This window comes from Lissotriton vulgaris, chromosome 1_1 (assembly GCF_964263255.1).
Source record: "Lissotriton vulgaris chromosome 1_1, aLisVul1.2, whole genome shotgun sequence".
NCBI lineage: Eukaryota > Metazoa > Chordata > Amphibia > Caudata > Salamandridae > Lissotriton > Lissotriton vulgaris.
The window spans coordinates 1,155,529,714-1,155,546,981 of record NC_141685.1 but is presented as its reverse complement, the minus strand read 5'-3'; positions in this window follow the sequence as shown (position 1 = coordinate 1,155,546,981).

The window sequence follows — 17,268 nt, the reverse complement described above, 5'->3', positions numbered from 1 at the left end:
CCAATATCTGTTCCGCAAGTAGCAGTCGGCTAAGCTAGCCATCTTCCTATGCCTCATATCATGTAAGCGAGTTTCGAATTTCAGAGATCTGGATATCACAGCAAGAGTTTTTACCCCGGAAGGGATCACCTTTACCATATCACAAAGAACAAAAACCAATACCAGGTCAGTATCTTATCCTTCCTTTCCGGAGCATTCGAAGTTGTGTGTGGTGAGATGCATTAAGGCCTACGAGTAGATGACCTCAGAGCTCCGACCTCCTGGGGACAGGCAACTACTTATCGCCATGCAAAAACCTTTCAAGGCGGTTTCCTCCCCTTCCTTTGCCAGGTGGATACAATGGATCATGTCTGAGGCAGTTGTGGATGTGAGTAAATTTGGTGCACATTCCACAAGAGCTATGGCATAAAAAGCCATTAAGGTAGGTGGTATCCTGAAAGATATTATGAATGCAGCTGATTGGTCGTCTGATTCTACCTTCAAGAGGTTTTACTTCAATCCCATTTTGGATGTCTCTGGTCGTAAGTAAGTTTTGAACATGCATAATCCTCGCCTCCGTCCTGACATAGAATGAAAAATTTCCTAGCTAACGAGAAGGAAAGTTTCAATTCTATTAAGGACTAGGAGGCAAGGATTATCCCACCCTGAGATCAATTTTAATCTCTCCCCACCCTGGAGTTTTCATTATCAGTAAGTAATTGCTTCCATGCTATTGTCATTGATGAAATGGTAATGTCATTGAACTTTGGTACAGTCGAAAGGTTGCTGTCTGCATAATTTCCTGTTTTCATGAACATTGTGAAGATCTCAGTATACTGAGGAATTGGATAACAGAATTATCTCTGTGTTGCAGGGAATGACCAAAAGTTCGAATGAAGCAGTAATCCCATTTTAACATTCTCCAGTGAAGAAGAGGAAGCGGAACAGACGCCACTCGATTATATACTATGGACTGTTATTTGAATGGACTATGGTTGCCTTGGAGACTGCTCCACTTTGGTTCGTGGGATGTGTAGTCTGTAATGTTTACTGGTATTTTTGTTTAATGTTCTTTTAATCTGCTATGCAAATAAAGTGAAGAAAGATATGCATAATCCTCGCCTCCTAGTCCTTAATAGAGTTGAAACTTTCCTTCTTGTTAGCTAGGAAATCTTTCATTCTTCAACTCAGATACTAACCCCCTGTTAAAATGCAAATGTTCTATTAACATTGCCTGTGTATTGTTCTATGATAAGTTAGCATTCGCAGCACAATTTTCAGTTTTGGCCGCCATTGTGAGTCATGATTGAAACTAATGTCTGCAAGCTTGAGAAATGGTTTCTGGTGAGTTTATTTCTCTAAGGTTGAGCCTTGCTTTTCTAATAAATACACTGTTCTTGCTAGCGCACACCTTTCCCACTCGATAGAGGCCTGCTCCCACTTGTCCAGTGGCAGGCACAGCTGGAATGACCTTGGTTTATAGATAGTTTGTGCCCGGCCTCAGAATCTAAACTTATTCTCTGTACTTTGTTTTAGCTGCATCTGCCTAAAACATTCCATGTGGGTGTGTCTTCATTGGTTTTTAATTGTACATAATGCTACTCTATGCATGCTGAATTTAGTCCCTCTGCAGAAATCCTAGGAGGCTGGTCAGACTGGACTCCACTCAAGTGTACATGAATAAAATATACTTGGTTTGTATTCCCATCTTTCTGAACGACTCTTCATTTGTATGGAAGGCTGAGAGGTGGTCGCGAGTGACCTGGGTGGCCCTAATCGGGTCCCTTCCTTCAGTTGGCGCCGCATAGGGACTCCATCGGGTGACCCAATCTCACCTGCGGACAGGTGAGGTCGGGGCCATCATCGGGCAGACCAGGGATTCCTGCACGAAAGAGTTCTTGAAATCGCACCTGCCCCGTCTGTCTGGCCGGTTGGTGCCTCACCTAGTAGTCATCCCAACTGGGGTCCTTGACGGCGAAACTCTTGGATTTGACCGTTTGGTCTGAAGAGTCAGCAGCGGAGAATAACTTCGTTTGACCTGCATATATCAGGTGAGTTTGCTTTTGTTCTTTGTAGATATGGCACCATTTTGGTTAGTATTTGACACCATCTGAGGACCGTTTGTGGAACAAGCGCTTGAATTTGTTTGGGTTCCTTGTAAATATGTTACCAATTTTGGTGTGTCTTTGGTACAGTCTGAGGACCGATTTTAGTTTGCATTTGGTACGGTCTGAGGACCGATATGGATCAAAGTGTTTGTGAAAACTTTACCAGGCAGTCTTTGTTTGATTCCCTCAGAACATGGCAAAAAGAGGCTAAACAGAGGTGAATGAAAGCAGAGAAAGAGGCCCGGAAGGGGAGAATGCAAACATTGACTCAGAAAGCTGTAGCGCATGATAGAGAGAAGCAGGAGGTAGGAATTGAAAAAGCATAGGGCCACCAGATAGAAAATAAATCTTAAATCTATATCCAGTATTCGTAAAGCGCAAACTACTCACCCCTAAGGGTCTCAAGGCGCTGGGGTCATGAGAGAGATGAAGTGACCTATTGCCCAGAGTCACATGGTGCTGAGCTGCTGCTGGCACGTGGATCGAACAGTGAGCCCTGCGCTCTGGAGTCAGCCGCCCTAACCCCTGTGCCACACCTCTGCCTGCTCAACAGTAGTATCCCAAGCCGCACCCCTAAGGATTGGAGGCATTAGTACAAGTATGAAGGCCTCTGTACCTAACAGATACTCTTTGAGGTCCGCACTTGTGAGATGGTCTGTAGGGGAAAGAGTCCAAGAAAGGGAGGGAATCAAGGGTATTGTACCAAGGAAAGTACAGCCGACTAAGTCCGTCAAGAAGCAAGCCTTCACTAAACCTAAGAATAGGAAAAGAAAACTGGGGGATAGGACTGTCATTTGAATATCATCGCCCTCATTAAACTCCTTTTTTAGGATCATAGATGGAAACAGTTAGGAGATGCAGAAGAAAATGGAGGAAAGTGTATCCAGTGTGTCATGGGGGAGCTTAGAGTTGCTAACAGCCACAGGTCCATCTATCTCATAAGGGAACAAGTTTGAGTTCCTCCAGTCCCTAAGCGCACCAGAGGCTACAGCCTGTGGGGAAGAACGTCAGAATGAGGAAGTGGATCCAGAGCTTGTGTCAGAGGAAAATAGTGCTTACAAAAATCCTCAAACCTCACAACCCTCACTTGGAGAGTATGGTTTGGAGTTAAGGAGTACTATATTGAGCCTCAAGAATGACATAATGTTGAAATTTGAGACCTCGGAGTGGAATCAGAAGGACATTCAAGGAGCCTGTCAGGTTCTAGATACTAAACTCGACGACTTGGCCCATAGAACCAAGACGTCAAGGAAAATATTGGCCTATCAGAAAACACACAACAGATCGAGTGCCTCAACAACTGAATATACAATTGATAGATGTGGAAAGATTAGAAATGCACACCTGGTGGAACAATTTGAGAATTCTATGGGATCCCGAAGGGATGGTAGGTAGCAACTTGAAGGAATTCACAGTGAAAGTATTAAAATAAGGCCTTCTAAAAGACAAGCAAGATCTCAATCTAGACAGGCATATAAAGAGCATACACAGAGACCCATATAGAAGAAATTATTCCTGTAAATCCTAACTTATTCATTGAAGGAATTCATTTTGACGACAGCCCTGAAGGGAGGGATACTTACATGTGATAATGAAAATTGGGAGCAAAGGTACAACTCAAATTCCCGATCCCTATTAAAGGTGATGTGGAAGAAGAAATGCACAGTTTGAGGGAGGGCAAAGAGGTAGAAATGTTGATCAGGAAGATTAAATTAAACTCCTGATATTGCTCTAGAGTGCAGAGTGTGGCAGAGCTCAGAATTAGATCATAAAGTTGGCTAATATAGGTTCACTTAGTTTAATTTAAGGCACAGTACTTAGCACTAACACTAGGTATTTTAGCTTAGTTCAATCAGTCAAAACTCTTTATTTCGATTAATTAAAATCATAAAAGACAGAATAAAAAACATAGTACATAAAAATTTTAAATATTCGAATAAATATGTCTACAAAAGTTACGATCAATATACAGCCTATTTACAACATTAATTCATCAATATTATTGTCAAGATCAAATGAATCCAATAAAACAATTTATCCGGGTATGGGACCAACTGGACGTTTAAGCACAGACAGTTTTTTTGTTATTGATCCGGGCCGCTGCCACCAAGAAACTTGCAACGCTATAAATATCACGTGTACTACTAAGCATTTGCAAATAAAGTAGGGCGCGCCTTACTTGTGCAAAACCGGCCTCTCGCAGTAAAGGGGTTAAAAGTTTTTTTCCTAATCTCAGAGTAAAATTCACAAAACATAATAAAGTGCATGGTGTCTTGTGTAGAAAAAATGTCACATGTACAGGGAGCAGAATTTTATCTTTTTCCCCAATTTGGAAAGGCACCTAGGGTGAGATGAATTAAATTAAACCGAAATCTGACCAGCAAGTAGCAAATTTAATGGCTTGGTTACGATTTTTAGGTAAGGTTCGATGGAAGGGGAAGTTAATAAGAGATAATTAGCTCTGACACATGGTATCATTAACTCCCGCTCCTCCCTCTCCATTTCTAGCATGTTCAGAAAGTTGTGCCTAATCCAGTCTATATCCTCCTTTTTTATAGAATCTGGTGATGTATACAATTCAGGTCGTCCCAGCTTGATGAACGCTGCTCTAACGTACATCAGCCAAGGGACCCTATATGCCTTGTCAAGAACTACGCAGTCACTTAGGATCTGATGGTTCAGAGTAATTTCCTCGTTCAACCACATTTTCACCCAACAGATCAGTGGTGCCATTTTTAATTGATCTGTGATGAAACCGAATCCTAATTCTGTGTGTAAGGAATAGGTTGGTGTTGACTGGGGAATGGTCAGAAGTGATCTTAAAAACCTATTTTATGCTACTTGTATCCTGCTTTGAGATGTAAAACCCCATATAGATGCACCATAAGAGGCAATCGCCAAACATTTTGATTTGTATATCTTCAGTATTGCCTCAATGGGTCTAGCTCCCAACCTCTTAGCGGAACCCAGGAGAGCTGTTGTTGATCTTGCTACGGCATTGCTCTTAAGCTTTTGTTGTGGTTCCCAGTTTCCTTTTTCATCAAAAAGGACCCAGAGGTAGGTAAAAACCGGGACCTTTGACAGTACCACACCATTGCAAGAGAAAGATTTTGTCTTAACATTCCTGCCTCTTGTCCCTACCACCATAACATGCAACTTTTTACTGTTAACTTTTAAGTCCAGGGAGTCCATGAACCTGCTGAAATGGTCCAGCAGCCTCTGGAGGCCTACTCCCGTACGTGCCAGTAACACTGCGTCATCCGCGTTTAGGAGAACCGGAACAACCGATTCTCCTACATGCGGAACATCCAGGGTGGCCGCTCCCAGGGTCTTCTACCAAGGCATTAATAGAGATTGTAAAAAGGAGGGGTGCCAGAATGCATCCCTGCCTGACACCCCTCTTTGAACTAAAGTGGCTGGTGCACCGTCCTTCCCGGGTAACCCTCACTGCTGCAGAGAGGTCCTGGTGCAGATCGCTTAAGAAATTAACCAGTGATGGGTCTATGCCTATTTCTCGAAGGATTAGCCATAATTTTGAACGATTAACTAAATCGAAAGCTGAGGAGAGATCCATGAAACCCATGTATAAAGACCCTTCCTTAGCCACTATGCATTTACTTATAAGGAGATGAAGGTTTAAACATTGGTCCATGGTACTCCTATGCTCTCTGAATCCATATTGGAGGTTGGAGAGGACCCCCTGCCCTCTAGCCAACCCCTAAATTTATGTAAAATGACTCTGCCCAAGATTTTCACTGCAGAGTCTAGCAAAGAGATTGGCCTATAACAGGCGGGGTCCCCTCTAGCCCCCTTTTTAAATATCGGGACTATAACTGATTTTGCCCATTAAGAAGGGAAGCCCATTAAGGACGAGGCGTTAAAGACATTAGTCAAAATCTTGGCCCAAAAATTTGGATACAGACTATATAAATCCGCAGGAACCCCATCTGGGCCTGGAGCTTTGTTTTTTGAAATGTCTCTAATCGCTTTTTCCACCTCACTCACTTCAAAATTTACTGAGACAGAAAATACTGTTGGTTAGCTCCTCTGTTGGCTGAGACCACTCTGGGTCTCTTGCAGAGGAGTGGGTGCTTTATTCTTTGACTTGCTGGATGTGACCAAGTTTCACAGTCACTTTCTTTGATATCTTTTTGGGTTTCATTTGTACATTTGTGGCAACGTGATTACTCTGGTGGTACCCGGGTTGGAGTACCTTTTGTTTCGGAATCCTGCTTCATTGCCTGTTACAAATCCGTCTAAGAAAGGCTGACCTTTGGATTCCTATTTGGTGGAGGGATAATATGATGATCCTTGGGCTGCATGATAATCTGCTACAAAACTGAGCTAAGAACAAGAGAGTCATTGTTCCTGGTTTCCTCATAGTAAGATACCGCCTTTTGTTGTTTTACCTTAGAAGAGAGGTCTAGAGGGTATTAAGCCAGGTTGGCTAGGCGCCGAAGTTCTCTTCATCACATGGGTAGGTGCCACTGAGAAATAGTCCTTGAATGTATGTTGTTACGTGTCACCAATGAATTAGTAACGTATTATTGTCATTGCCTTTTGTTTTACTATTAGAACATGCGGATATAGACATGCCGTTACCCTCTTCCCTCCTCTCTGATATAGGCTCACTTATTTTCCTTTTCAGGTGAAGGATAGGAGATGGGTGAAAAGGGAGTTTATTGCTAAGTCACTTATGATATATGAGATGTTGTGCTTATCCTGTGTTTTGCTCTTCCTCAGATCTCCCTCCCTGCTGTCCCCATCCTTACCTCCCCCCGCTTGATCTCCTCAACAGTCTGTGTGGTATCCTAAGCCAGACTTGGGGTTATCTAGAGGTGAGCTGTAGATAGGTCCAACAATATATGTTCAGACCAGATTGGAGGTAAAAGGGGAGTAGCCATTTTTATTTAAAGCAGTGTGGAGGTTAGGCTATTTGATTACAAACCTGACAGCTCAGGGAAATGGATTGGGGCTAACTTGGAAAGGGAGACTTTAAAGTGGACCCGTGTGGGCTTTTATAGCTCTAACTCTGAGGAAACCCTCATATTTAAGTTTTTAGAGTCTCACCTAGACATTTGAGTTCCAATTTTAGTGGTGGAAGACAATAATATGATCATTGGCAAAGGAGCTTGATGGAACCTCCAAATGTAGTTATAAATCAAGTCCGAAATCAAGGAGACAGCTGGGAAGCATGATGTATATTTTAGGGCTAGCTTATTGCAAGTGAGGGCAGGTGCTCAGAAAAGTTTAACATTCTACAGCAAAAAATATGAGCACTATTCGGGTAGGTGCCACTGAGAAATAGTCCTTGAATGTATGTTGTTACGTGTCACCAATGAATTAGTAACGTATTATTGTCATTGCCTTTTGTTTTACTATTAGAACATACGGATATGGACATGCCGTTACCCTCTTCCCTCCTCTCTGATATAGGCTCACTTATTTTCCTTTTCAGGTGAAGGATAGGAGATGGGTGAAAAGGGAGTTTATTGCTAAGTCACTTATGATATATGAGATGTTGTGCTTATCCTGTGTTTTGCTCTTCCTCAGATCTCCCTCCCTGCTGTCCCCATCCTTACCTCCCCCCGCTTGATCTCCTCAACAGCCTGTGTGGTATCCTAAGCCAGACTTGGGGTTATCTAGAGGTGAGCTGTAGATAGGTCCAACAATATATGTTCAGACCAGATTGGAGGTAAAAGGGGAGTAGCCATTTTTATTTAAAGCAGTGTGGAGGTTAGGCTATTTGATTACAAACCTGACATCTCAGGGAAATGGATTGGGGCTAACTTGGAAAGGGAGACCTTAAAGTGGACCCGTGTGGGCTTTTATAGCTCTAACTCTGAGGAAACCCTCATATTTAAGTTTTTAGAGTCTCACCTAGACATTTGAGTTCCAATTTTAGTGGTGGAAGACAATAATATGATCATTGGCAAAGGAGCTTGATGGAACCTCCAAATGTAGTTATAAATCAAGTCCGAAATCAAGGAGACAGCTGGGAAGCATGATGTATATTTTAGGGCTAGCTTATTGCAAGTGAGGGCAGGTGCTCAGAAAAGTTTAACATTGTACAGCAAAAAATATGAGCACTATTCAGGTACTGATTATTTTGTGGTTGATAAGTAAATTACTAGAATGGTCAAGTCTGTGACCCATATTCCAGCAACATTATCAGAACATTCTGCCATTAGCTTGTGTCTAGAGTTACCAATAGCTGAAGAGAGGACCAGGTGGATGCTTGACAAAACTTTAATTCATGATGGGATTTAACAGCAGGGAACTAATTTATAAAACAAAAGAGTCCCTCGAGGTAAATGTAGTTACGGCTAATAATAATATAATATGGGACCCAAATAAAGCATTCATCAGAGCGGTAATCTCACATACCACCAAATGTAAAGTGGCGGGCAGAAGAGAAAAAATGACTACATTATTTAGTTGGAAAAGAGCAGAAGAATCAGGCTGACTGAGTAGATACCCCTTCAAGAATTCATCATCATCACCATCCCTAACAAATTGTTCCCTGGGGTTGGGAATGGGGCCAGGTGTCGAGCACCGAATTCCAGAACTAGGCTTCCACAGGATCAGAAGGCTTTTTCCCAGATCCTCTACTCCACTGCAGCCAAAATCTCTTTTAACTAGCAGTAAAGAGGGGGAAAGAGGAATTGGAGAGAAAGAGAGACTGCCACTGAGGTGTCTTGCTCAACTGGAATTTCCGTGAGGTAACTCCTACACCTGTAATCACAAAGCAAAAGATTACTAGGTCACAACAGTTTTCAAAACTAGACTAGAAAATACATGCCGGCCTAAATAGCCTTTTCCTATTCCTTTACCTGTGCTCATAGTGGTGATTGCCTTTCTCTTGTTATTGCCTGTTTGTAGATTAATGACTTTATTCAACTGTCTTTCTATATTTCTTTTCGAGTGAATGTTGTATCATGAGCAATGAAGTTCTTCCCAGGTAAGTTGGTAAGCACAAATATATATATATATATTTACACCTACTTGAAGGTAAATTGCTCTTAATATCCTTTAGGTTGTCACACAATATATTGTCTCAAAGTCACTTGAAACACTGACTGGCTATTCTTCTATTCTTAAGAATTATGGGCAGTTCTTAAAGCGCATATCATTCAGAAACTAATACGCACTTAAACTTTGAAGCAACTAAAGAATTCCTGTACACTCGAGAGGCTTCTGCAGATTAGGAAGAAGTACCGGATACTGGAACCAAACTCCTTCCAAAATTATTACGAGAATGAATGAGAAAGGTCAGCGGCAAGCTAGGAGAAGAGACGCTTACAAGTCTCTCCTACAACCAGCCATCGCAATACCTGTAGTCCCACAAAGTCTGAAATTTTCTGCTTTCCGACCTCCTCGGTGGAACTCTGCCAAAACAGAAAGGAACAAATAGGCGAGCAGAGATTCCCTCGCGAAGTACTCTGACAGGAAAAAACCGGAGCTCAGGAAACAAGCTGCTACTCCCGGCAATTTGACAGTTGAAGTGCGCAGGGCATAGACGCTCGCGCATGCACCTACCTGTCACCTGAAGTGCTGAAAAACAATAGAGCGCTAACTAAATCATCGCGGTAGCCGCCATGTTGGATTACAGTGAGAAACTACAGCCGCAATTTAAATGGTTTTCATAAAACGGTGAGCCACCAATTGTCTCCAGGACAAATGAGGCTTCCTTCTGTCACTCTTCAAGTGTCTCTTGAAAATATGACGCCTGGGACGGATGTATGACAATACAACGCATGCTTTTACCACGCATGCTTTTACATCGCAACTTTTACAACGCATGCCTTTACAACGCAAAGTGTTGAGGGGTGCTGGATAGTGAATAGTTTAATTTACTATTCCAACTCCAGTCCCCGTGGATAGTAGGGAAGGTGTTGGATAGTAAATTAAATCTATTCCCTATCCTAGAGTGCCCCCCAGCGCAATGCGTTGTAATGGTTTGCTTTGTAAAAGTTGCGATGTAAAAGCACTGTGTGATAAAAGTTGCGTTGTAAAGGATGTTTCCCGCCTGGGACCTGTAATACTGACAGTACCCCTCACCAAAAATCCTCCTCTACTTTCTCTTGTCTTGTCTGGATTTGTCTTATGAAACTTCCTGAGTAACCTAGGAGCATATACATTGGAACTAGGCTCCCATGATCTTTCCTCTGGGCCAAATCCCTTCCAATCTACCAAGTAAAACAACTTTCCTCTTTTGACCCTTGAATCAAGTATCCTTTTAACCTCAAATTCCTCCTCTGAATGTACCTGAACTGGGGCTGGTGGCAATACTCTTCTCAAACCTGGTGGATTTCTTTTGAGTAAAGAGACATGGAACACTGGATGTATTTTAAACTTACTTGGAAGCTTAATCTTGACACTAACTGGATTTACCACCCTTTCAACTGGATATGGTCCCACATAACGAGGTTGAAATTTCCTGTGTCCCTTCAGTTTAAAATTTCGAGTAGAAATCCAAACTAAATCTCCAGCCTCAAAAACTGGGTTATCTCTCCTTCTCTTGTCTGCTTTTTTCTTATAGAAATCTTTGGCCTTTCCGAAATTTTTATTAGCAATCTGAAATGCTTGTTGCAACTCCTGTACAACCTCTTCAACTGCGGGAACATCACCTTCTTCCCTACCAACAAGCATATTTGGATGCCTACCTGAGTTAAGAAAGAATGGTGAAAAACCAGTGGAAGTGTGCACCGCATTGTTATAAGCAAACTCAGCAGCCCAAAGCAAGGAAGACCAATCTCCTTCTTGATCCAGGAGATGCAATCGCAAGTACTGTTCTAGATCTTGGTTGACCCTTTCAGTCTGCCCATCTGTCTCTGGGTGGAAACTGGTGGACAGACGAACATCTACCTCTAATTTCTGTAAAAAAAATCTCCACAAACGAGAAATATATTGCGGGCGTCGATCAGAAAAGACCACCTTAGGGATTCCATGGAGCTTGACTATGTGTATTACAAACAGCGTGGACAATTGAGAAGCATTTGGGAGGGATTTCAGTGGAATGAAATGGCTCATCTTAGAAAAGTGATCCACAACTACCCATATGGTGGTATAGCCCTGACCAGAAGGTAAATCTACAATGAAATCCATGGATACTATGTACCACGGGTAAGGGGCTAGGGGCAGCGGCATAAGCAAACCCTGGGGAGCCTGTCTGATTACTTTTCCCTTAACACAAGCTTCACAGGGAGCAACATACTGCCTCACCCGAGCTTCCATGCTTGGCCACCAGAAATTTCTCTTTATTAAATCCAAAGTCTTCTTTTCACCTTTATGACCAGCTAATGGGTTGTCATGAAACTGCTGAATCACTTCCAAGCGTAATTCAGAATCTGGGACATATAATTTTCCCATATAGAATGGTTTCCCATCCTTAACTTCTCTGTTTGATCCACTCTCAACCCATTTTTCTAATTATTCTTCTGAACAAAGACCTTGGAGTTCTCTTCCAACTCAGGATACTGGATGGTTCCAACAATTTTTTCTTCTGGAATTATCAATCCTTTCTTGTGAATCTCACTCTCATCTTCAGTATTCAATCGGGACAAAGCATCCGCCTTTCCAATGGTGGATCCAGGCTTATAAGTGAGAACGAAATCGTAGTCAGCAAAGAAAAGCGACCACCTTAGTTGTCGAGGACTGAGGGTCCGTGCTGACTTCAGAAATTGCAAGTTCCTATGATCAGTGAAAACTGTAACCACATGTTTTGCTCCCATCAGATAGTGTCTCCACTCTTGAAAAGCATCCTTTACATCCAATAATTCCTTATCGGCGATAGAATAATTGATTTCTGCAGGAGTCAACTTCCAAGAACGGTATGCTACCGGATAAATATGCCCAGTTTCCTTGTGTCGTTGGGAGAGTATACCTCCAATAGCAAAATTGGAGGCGTCAGCTTCTACAGAAAATAGTTTCTCCAAAATCAGGTGCGGTAGAACAGGTGCGGAAGTAAAGGTTTCTTTGAGCAATTGAAAGGATTTCTAAGCTTCCAGACTCCACTCAAACTTTGTGTTCTTCCTCAATAAGCGAGTCATGGGACTAACCTTTACCGAAAAATTACACATAAAACGCCGATAAAAATTGGCGAATCCCAAGAATCTCTGTATGTCTTTTACATTTCGCGGAGAAGGCCAATCTTTTACTGCTTTTATTTTGGACTCATCCATTGCCACTCCTTCCGCAGATAGAATGAAACCCAAAAATTCCACCCGATTGGCATGGAAGACACACTTCTCCAATTTGACAAAAAGTTGATTTTCCAACAATCTTTTCAAAATGGTCCGCACATGACCCACATGCTCTTGCATGTTAGCAGAAAAAATTAGAATGTCATCTATATAGATGACAACAAACCGATCCATGTACTCACGCAGGATATCGTTCACAAAATGCTGAAAGGCAGCGGGAGCGTTGAACAGGCCGAAGGGCATGACTTGATATTCAAAGTCCTGATTATGGTTAGTAATGTTAACAACTTTTCCTTTTTATGTTTTTTTTCCGGGTGTATGTAAACGTTGAGCACCAATAGGTTTTGAATAAGCGAACTTGGGTTCAGCTTATCCATAGGTTTTAATGCTTGTATCCATTTTAGTCCAGTATCTACTTCTTCTGTTTCCCATCTGTATTGTTGGGCGATATACGTTGTTAAGCCTCCTCTCGGATGTCCGAATTTTGAGAATTTTTCTGCCAGGACATGAAACTCTATGTAGCCAGGGATGGAAACTAGGGACAGGTTCCAGGTTTCTTGTAATAATATTAGGTCGTGTTGTTCCAAGAAAGTTGCGGTTTCATGGTCGTGCCCCATGTTGTTAAAACCATGGACGTTCCAGGAGCAGAGGCTGATCGTATGTATGGTTGGAGCGATGGATTCCTTTTGGTTATGAACTGTGGTTTGAGCGATGGATTCTTTTTGGTTGTCAACTGTTATCTGTAAGGGTAATTTGTTATCCTCCTTTAAATATCCGGACTTGCTAGGGACACTTATTGCTCAGAACCTTTGCTACCCAAGACCAGTCAGTGATCTGTTCCTGAAACCCTCCTAGCTCCGCTGCATTTACCTGTCTCCTTGTGTTTTGTGGTCTTTTTTGCAGAGTTGCTGGACAGGCACTCTGTAGGCATGATTTTTGGGTATTCCCCTCTTCCTTTTTCGTATCTCCTGTGTTTTTGCTTTTTGATAGGGGAAATGTATATTTTTTCCGTTGTTGTCGCCTTAAATCTATGCCCCAGGCTTCAAAGGACATACCCATAGCAAGAATTCTATCTACTATTTCTTTAGACGACCAGGTGGTTAATGATTCTTCTACCTCTGGATTGTATTTTGTGCATATACATTCTACAGACAGGAGATCTTGAGATATGTCGTCCAGTTCAGGTATTTCTCTCAGCAGCCGCATTATGTTGCCTCTGTTCAGAAAATCCTGACCCCCTGATGTTTGGTATTCGGGTATAAATGAAAATTTTTCATCGGATTCTACTTGTGTTTGAGGACCCAATTTTGCTTTATTATCATCTTCCGATTTTGGTTCTGGACTTATTTCACCCTTTACATTTATTATTCTCCCTTGGTTCTGTGTAATTATTGTTATTTCTTCGATTGATTTATCTGTTCTTTTATAATGAGCGGCAGATTCGTTTATCTTGACCGTACTCTGCCTTTGCTCCTTGTTATTTTTTTTGTCTTTCATTTTATCATTATTTGTATGTTGTATTATCTGTGTGCACGCTGTTAGTTGATCTGCTTGTTGAATGCTGCAATTTCGGCCGTGGTAGTTTAAGTTGATTTTTATCGGTGTTCTTTTGCTGTCATTTTTGTCGACTTTTTTTAAGGATTGCCTTTGGTTAAATTTATTGCTTACATTTTGTTTTGTATCCATGTCAGTTGTGACTTTTTGGGATCGCATATCTTGATTTGCTAACTTGTCTACAGGGATTTGGATTTCATCTGACTGGTGAATCATGACTATCCGATTTACGCAGTCCTCTTGGACTAAAACACTTTCATTAACCTCATCTTGGGTCTTGTCTTTGTCCTGGGGACATTTAGTTGTTTGTTATAGGGTATTTAAATTGTTACTCCCTTGTGTGTGTTTTAGTGTTTCAGAGATAGGGAAGGTTTATGATTGTATAATAAGGCTATTCCCATTCGCTGCACTTGGCTGCGCCGGTCGGCCTGGGGTGTTGACTGTATGTTTTAAAATGATTACTTCCCAGTCTGATTTCGTTTTTTTTTAGGTGATATGACGAAAGATGGGATACGTATGCATGTGAGTTGAAGGTTGGAATTTAAGTTGTGCCTTTCCTTGTGCGTATTCTTTGTCTTTTGGTTAGCTTGACTTTTGTATCGATCATTGCGCTCTGTGCTTCCTCTGTTTGACCAACTCCGTGGTCTGAGTTTTCTTCGCTTGTCTTACTTATCTCTTCTTCTGGGTCACTGTTTTGGTTGTGGTTTGTTACTATGTGCTGACTCCCGATTTCCTCTTCTGATTTAGTTTCGCCGGTGGGGCTCGTGGTTTCGTTGTTTTGAATTGTTACCACTGATGATTGAACTGCCCCTAGGATATCTTTTAGTATGACCGGTAAGTTTGACATGTTGTCCACAAGTTTGCCACATACACAGCTTGGCTGGATGGTCTCGGTGTGTGGACCCTTATCTATCCTCCCTAAGGGCAGGGTTGCCATGTGATCCAGCCTGGTATTTATGCCTGAAATGTGGCCTGCAATAAGATTTATTTACTCAATTTGAACGTCCATTTTGTCTGACTGGAAATTCAAGGCCTTTATTGCCTGGTCCAGGGTGTTTAGTAGTGTTTTACTCCATGGGGCCTTGTGGTCCTGGTGGTCCTTTCTGGGTAGTGTTTCCAGGACGTCTGTGTCTTCTTCTAGCCTACTCATGGATGATATCGTGATTGGGGATTCTAGGTTTAGATTCTTTTTTGACCATCCTTTAGATTCTTTTTGTCCTTTGCCCTGTTCGTCGGGATTTTCGTATGACTGCAGTGGTGTAGATTCTAGCCTTTCTGTTCCACCTAGTCTGAATCCTCGGTCTTCTTCTACTATGTATTCTTGCTGACCTTGGTTGGTCTTTAGATGTTCTTCAGACTGAGATTGGGTGAGTTTTTCTATTCCTGTTTGTATGTTCAAACTTATGTCGTCGGGTAGGGAAAAGGATTTTAGCCATGAGATCTCCTGCGAGTCAGAGTGCCCAGCCCCCAACTTATTACCCGTTCTTTTTTCTTTGGGCTTGCTTTTGTCCTTGGCCTTAATCGTTGTTTCCTTATCTTCCTGGGGAGTTTGGGAGTCGGTCTTATTTATTTGGTCTTGTATTGTAACAAACTTGCCAAGGGTCCGAGAGGTTTGTAGCTGGTCTATTGAAGTATTTGTTGGAATATACTCGCTGTGAGTTCCTTGTACTTCATTGTTTATTTTTATATTTTTATCCGTCTCGATATTTGATTGCAGCTGCGCATTCTCTTTGACCCTTGGTGCTGGTGAAATTGGGCTGGGTTGGTGATTCTGTTCCTGCGATTGCCCATAGACGGCCGCCATGGGGTCCTTTAAGTAGAAGAATTTTTGGATCCCAATGTTACTTTGTTTGGAACTTGGTATTGCTTGATCAGGTGCCGAAACTCATCTCTCTCTTTGTTGCACAGCCCTCTTCCTTTTTTTACTTGACTTTTGCGCGCCCTGGATTTTGTCTTCTTCGTCTCCTTGTGACCTTGAACTTATGTTGTGCCGCACTTTCCCAGATCTCATTCTTTACAGTTTGTTTGATAAGATCCGACAAGTTACTTTCCACTCCGCCTCCCAAGCCTGTCTGCCCCCTCAGAGTTGGAGCAGCTGCCGTCAGGGAGAAATAGCGTGGTGTTGTTGCGGTATGACGAGAAGGCTACTCTCTCTAGTGTTTACAAAAGCGCGTGGTCGTAAGTTACTCAAGTTTCACCAAGCTCCACCAAGCTCCACCAGGTTTCACCAAGTATATACCAATTTATAATAGAGCTTCAGCCCCCGCCTGAGTCGTTAATACAGTGATAGCGCGCTGTCCTTCTATCACTGCCGTTAATCTGCCATTAATCAGCTTTATCTAGCATTCATAAAGTTCATAAATAGCCGTTTGAAATGGGCAATTGCTGGACCTTTGTTAATGTTTTGGGAATGATTTTAAGAATACATTGCGCCGATACTGCCAAAACACCAATGCTGCCCCTCTCACCAGTAGTACTATATGCTGAGGTCCTGTGCATCCTGTCCGCTTTTTGTCCGTGGCCTGGCCCCCCTCAGGCACCGCAGGGCTGAGCAACCGCGAGGGCCCGCCCCGCCGGGTCATTACCGCATTTACCACGGCTGCGGCCGCAAGGGAGACCAGACAGACAGAGAGATACAGGAGCGGGAGCAGCTCAGAGCAGATTGAATTTCTCGAGCCCCCTCTCGCCCCCTCCTGCCTCCCGGCTCAACGGCTCCTGGCTCCCGGCTCTACGGCACGAAGGAACTGAAATACACCGAGATCGGCTCCGGCGGGCTCCGGCAGGCGATTGCTCACCTCAGCTCGGCTCAGCTTACTGCTCACTGCTGACCTCTGGCGTCCGGAAAAAAAGGTATTCAAAGTCAAACAAGCCAAACCTAGTGCGAAACACGGTTTTCCAGTCGTCTCCTTCTGCCATTCATACCAATTGGTAAGCTCCCCGTAAATCCAACTTGGTATAAACGCGGGCTTCCTTAACTTGGTACAATAATTCAGAAATCAAGGGCAGGGGATAACGATTTTTTCTACTGACCTGATTTAATGTGCGATAATCAATACATATCCTCAATTTTCCATCTTTCTTCGGAATGAAGAACAAAGGAGATGACACTGGTGACTGTGAAGGACGGATGAACCCATTGTCTAAATATTGTTCCAAATATTCTTTCAAATGTTGGTTTTCAGCTACTGACAATGCATAGATTCTGCTACAAGGCAATGAAGCTCCAGGTTCACGTTCAATTCGACAATCATACTCCCTATGAGGAGGCAAGCTTTTGGCTTCTAGTTCATCAAAGACGGGTGACAGATCCAAATATTCTTCGGGAATTTCCGGAATATCCACAGCGCAAATCATTTGCAATTGTTCCACCAGATGGCAAGATGGAGATGGCTGACGCTCCAAAGAAAAGGAATTGAAACAAT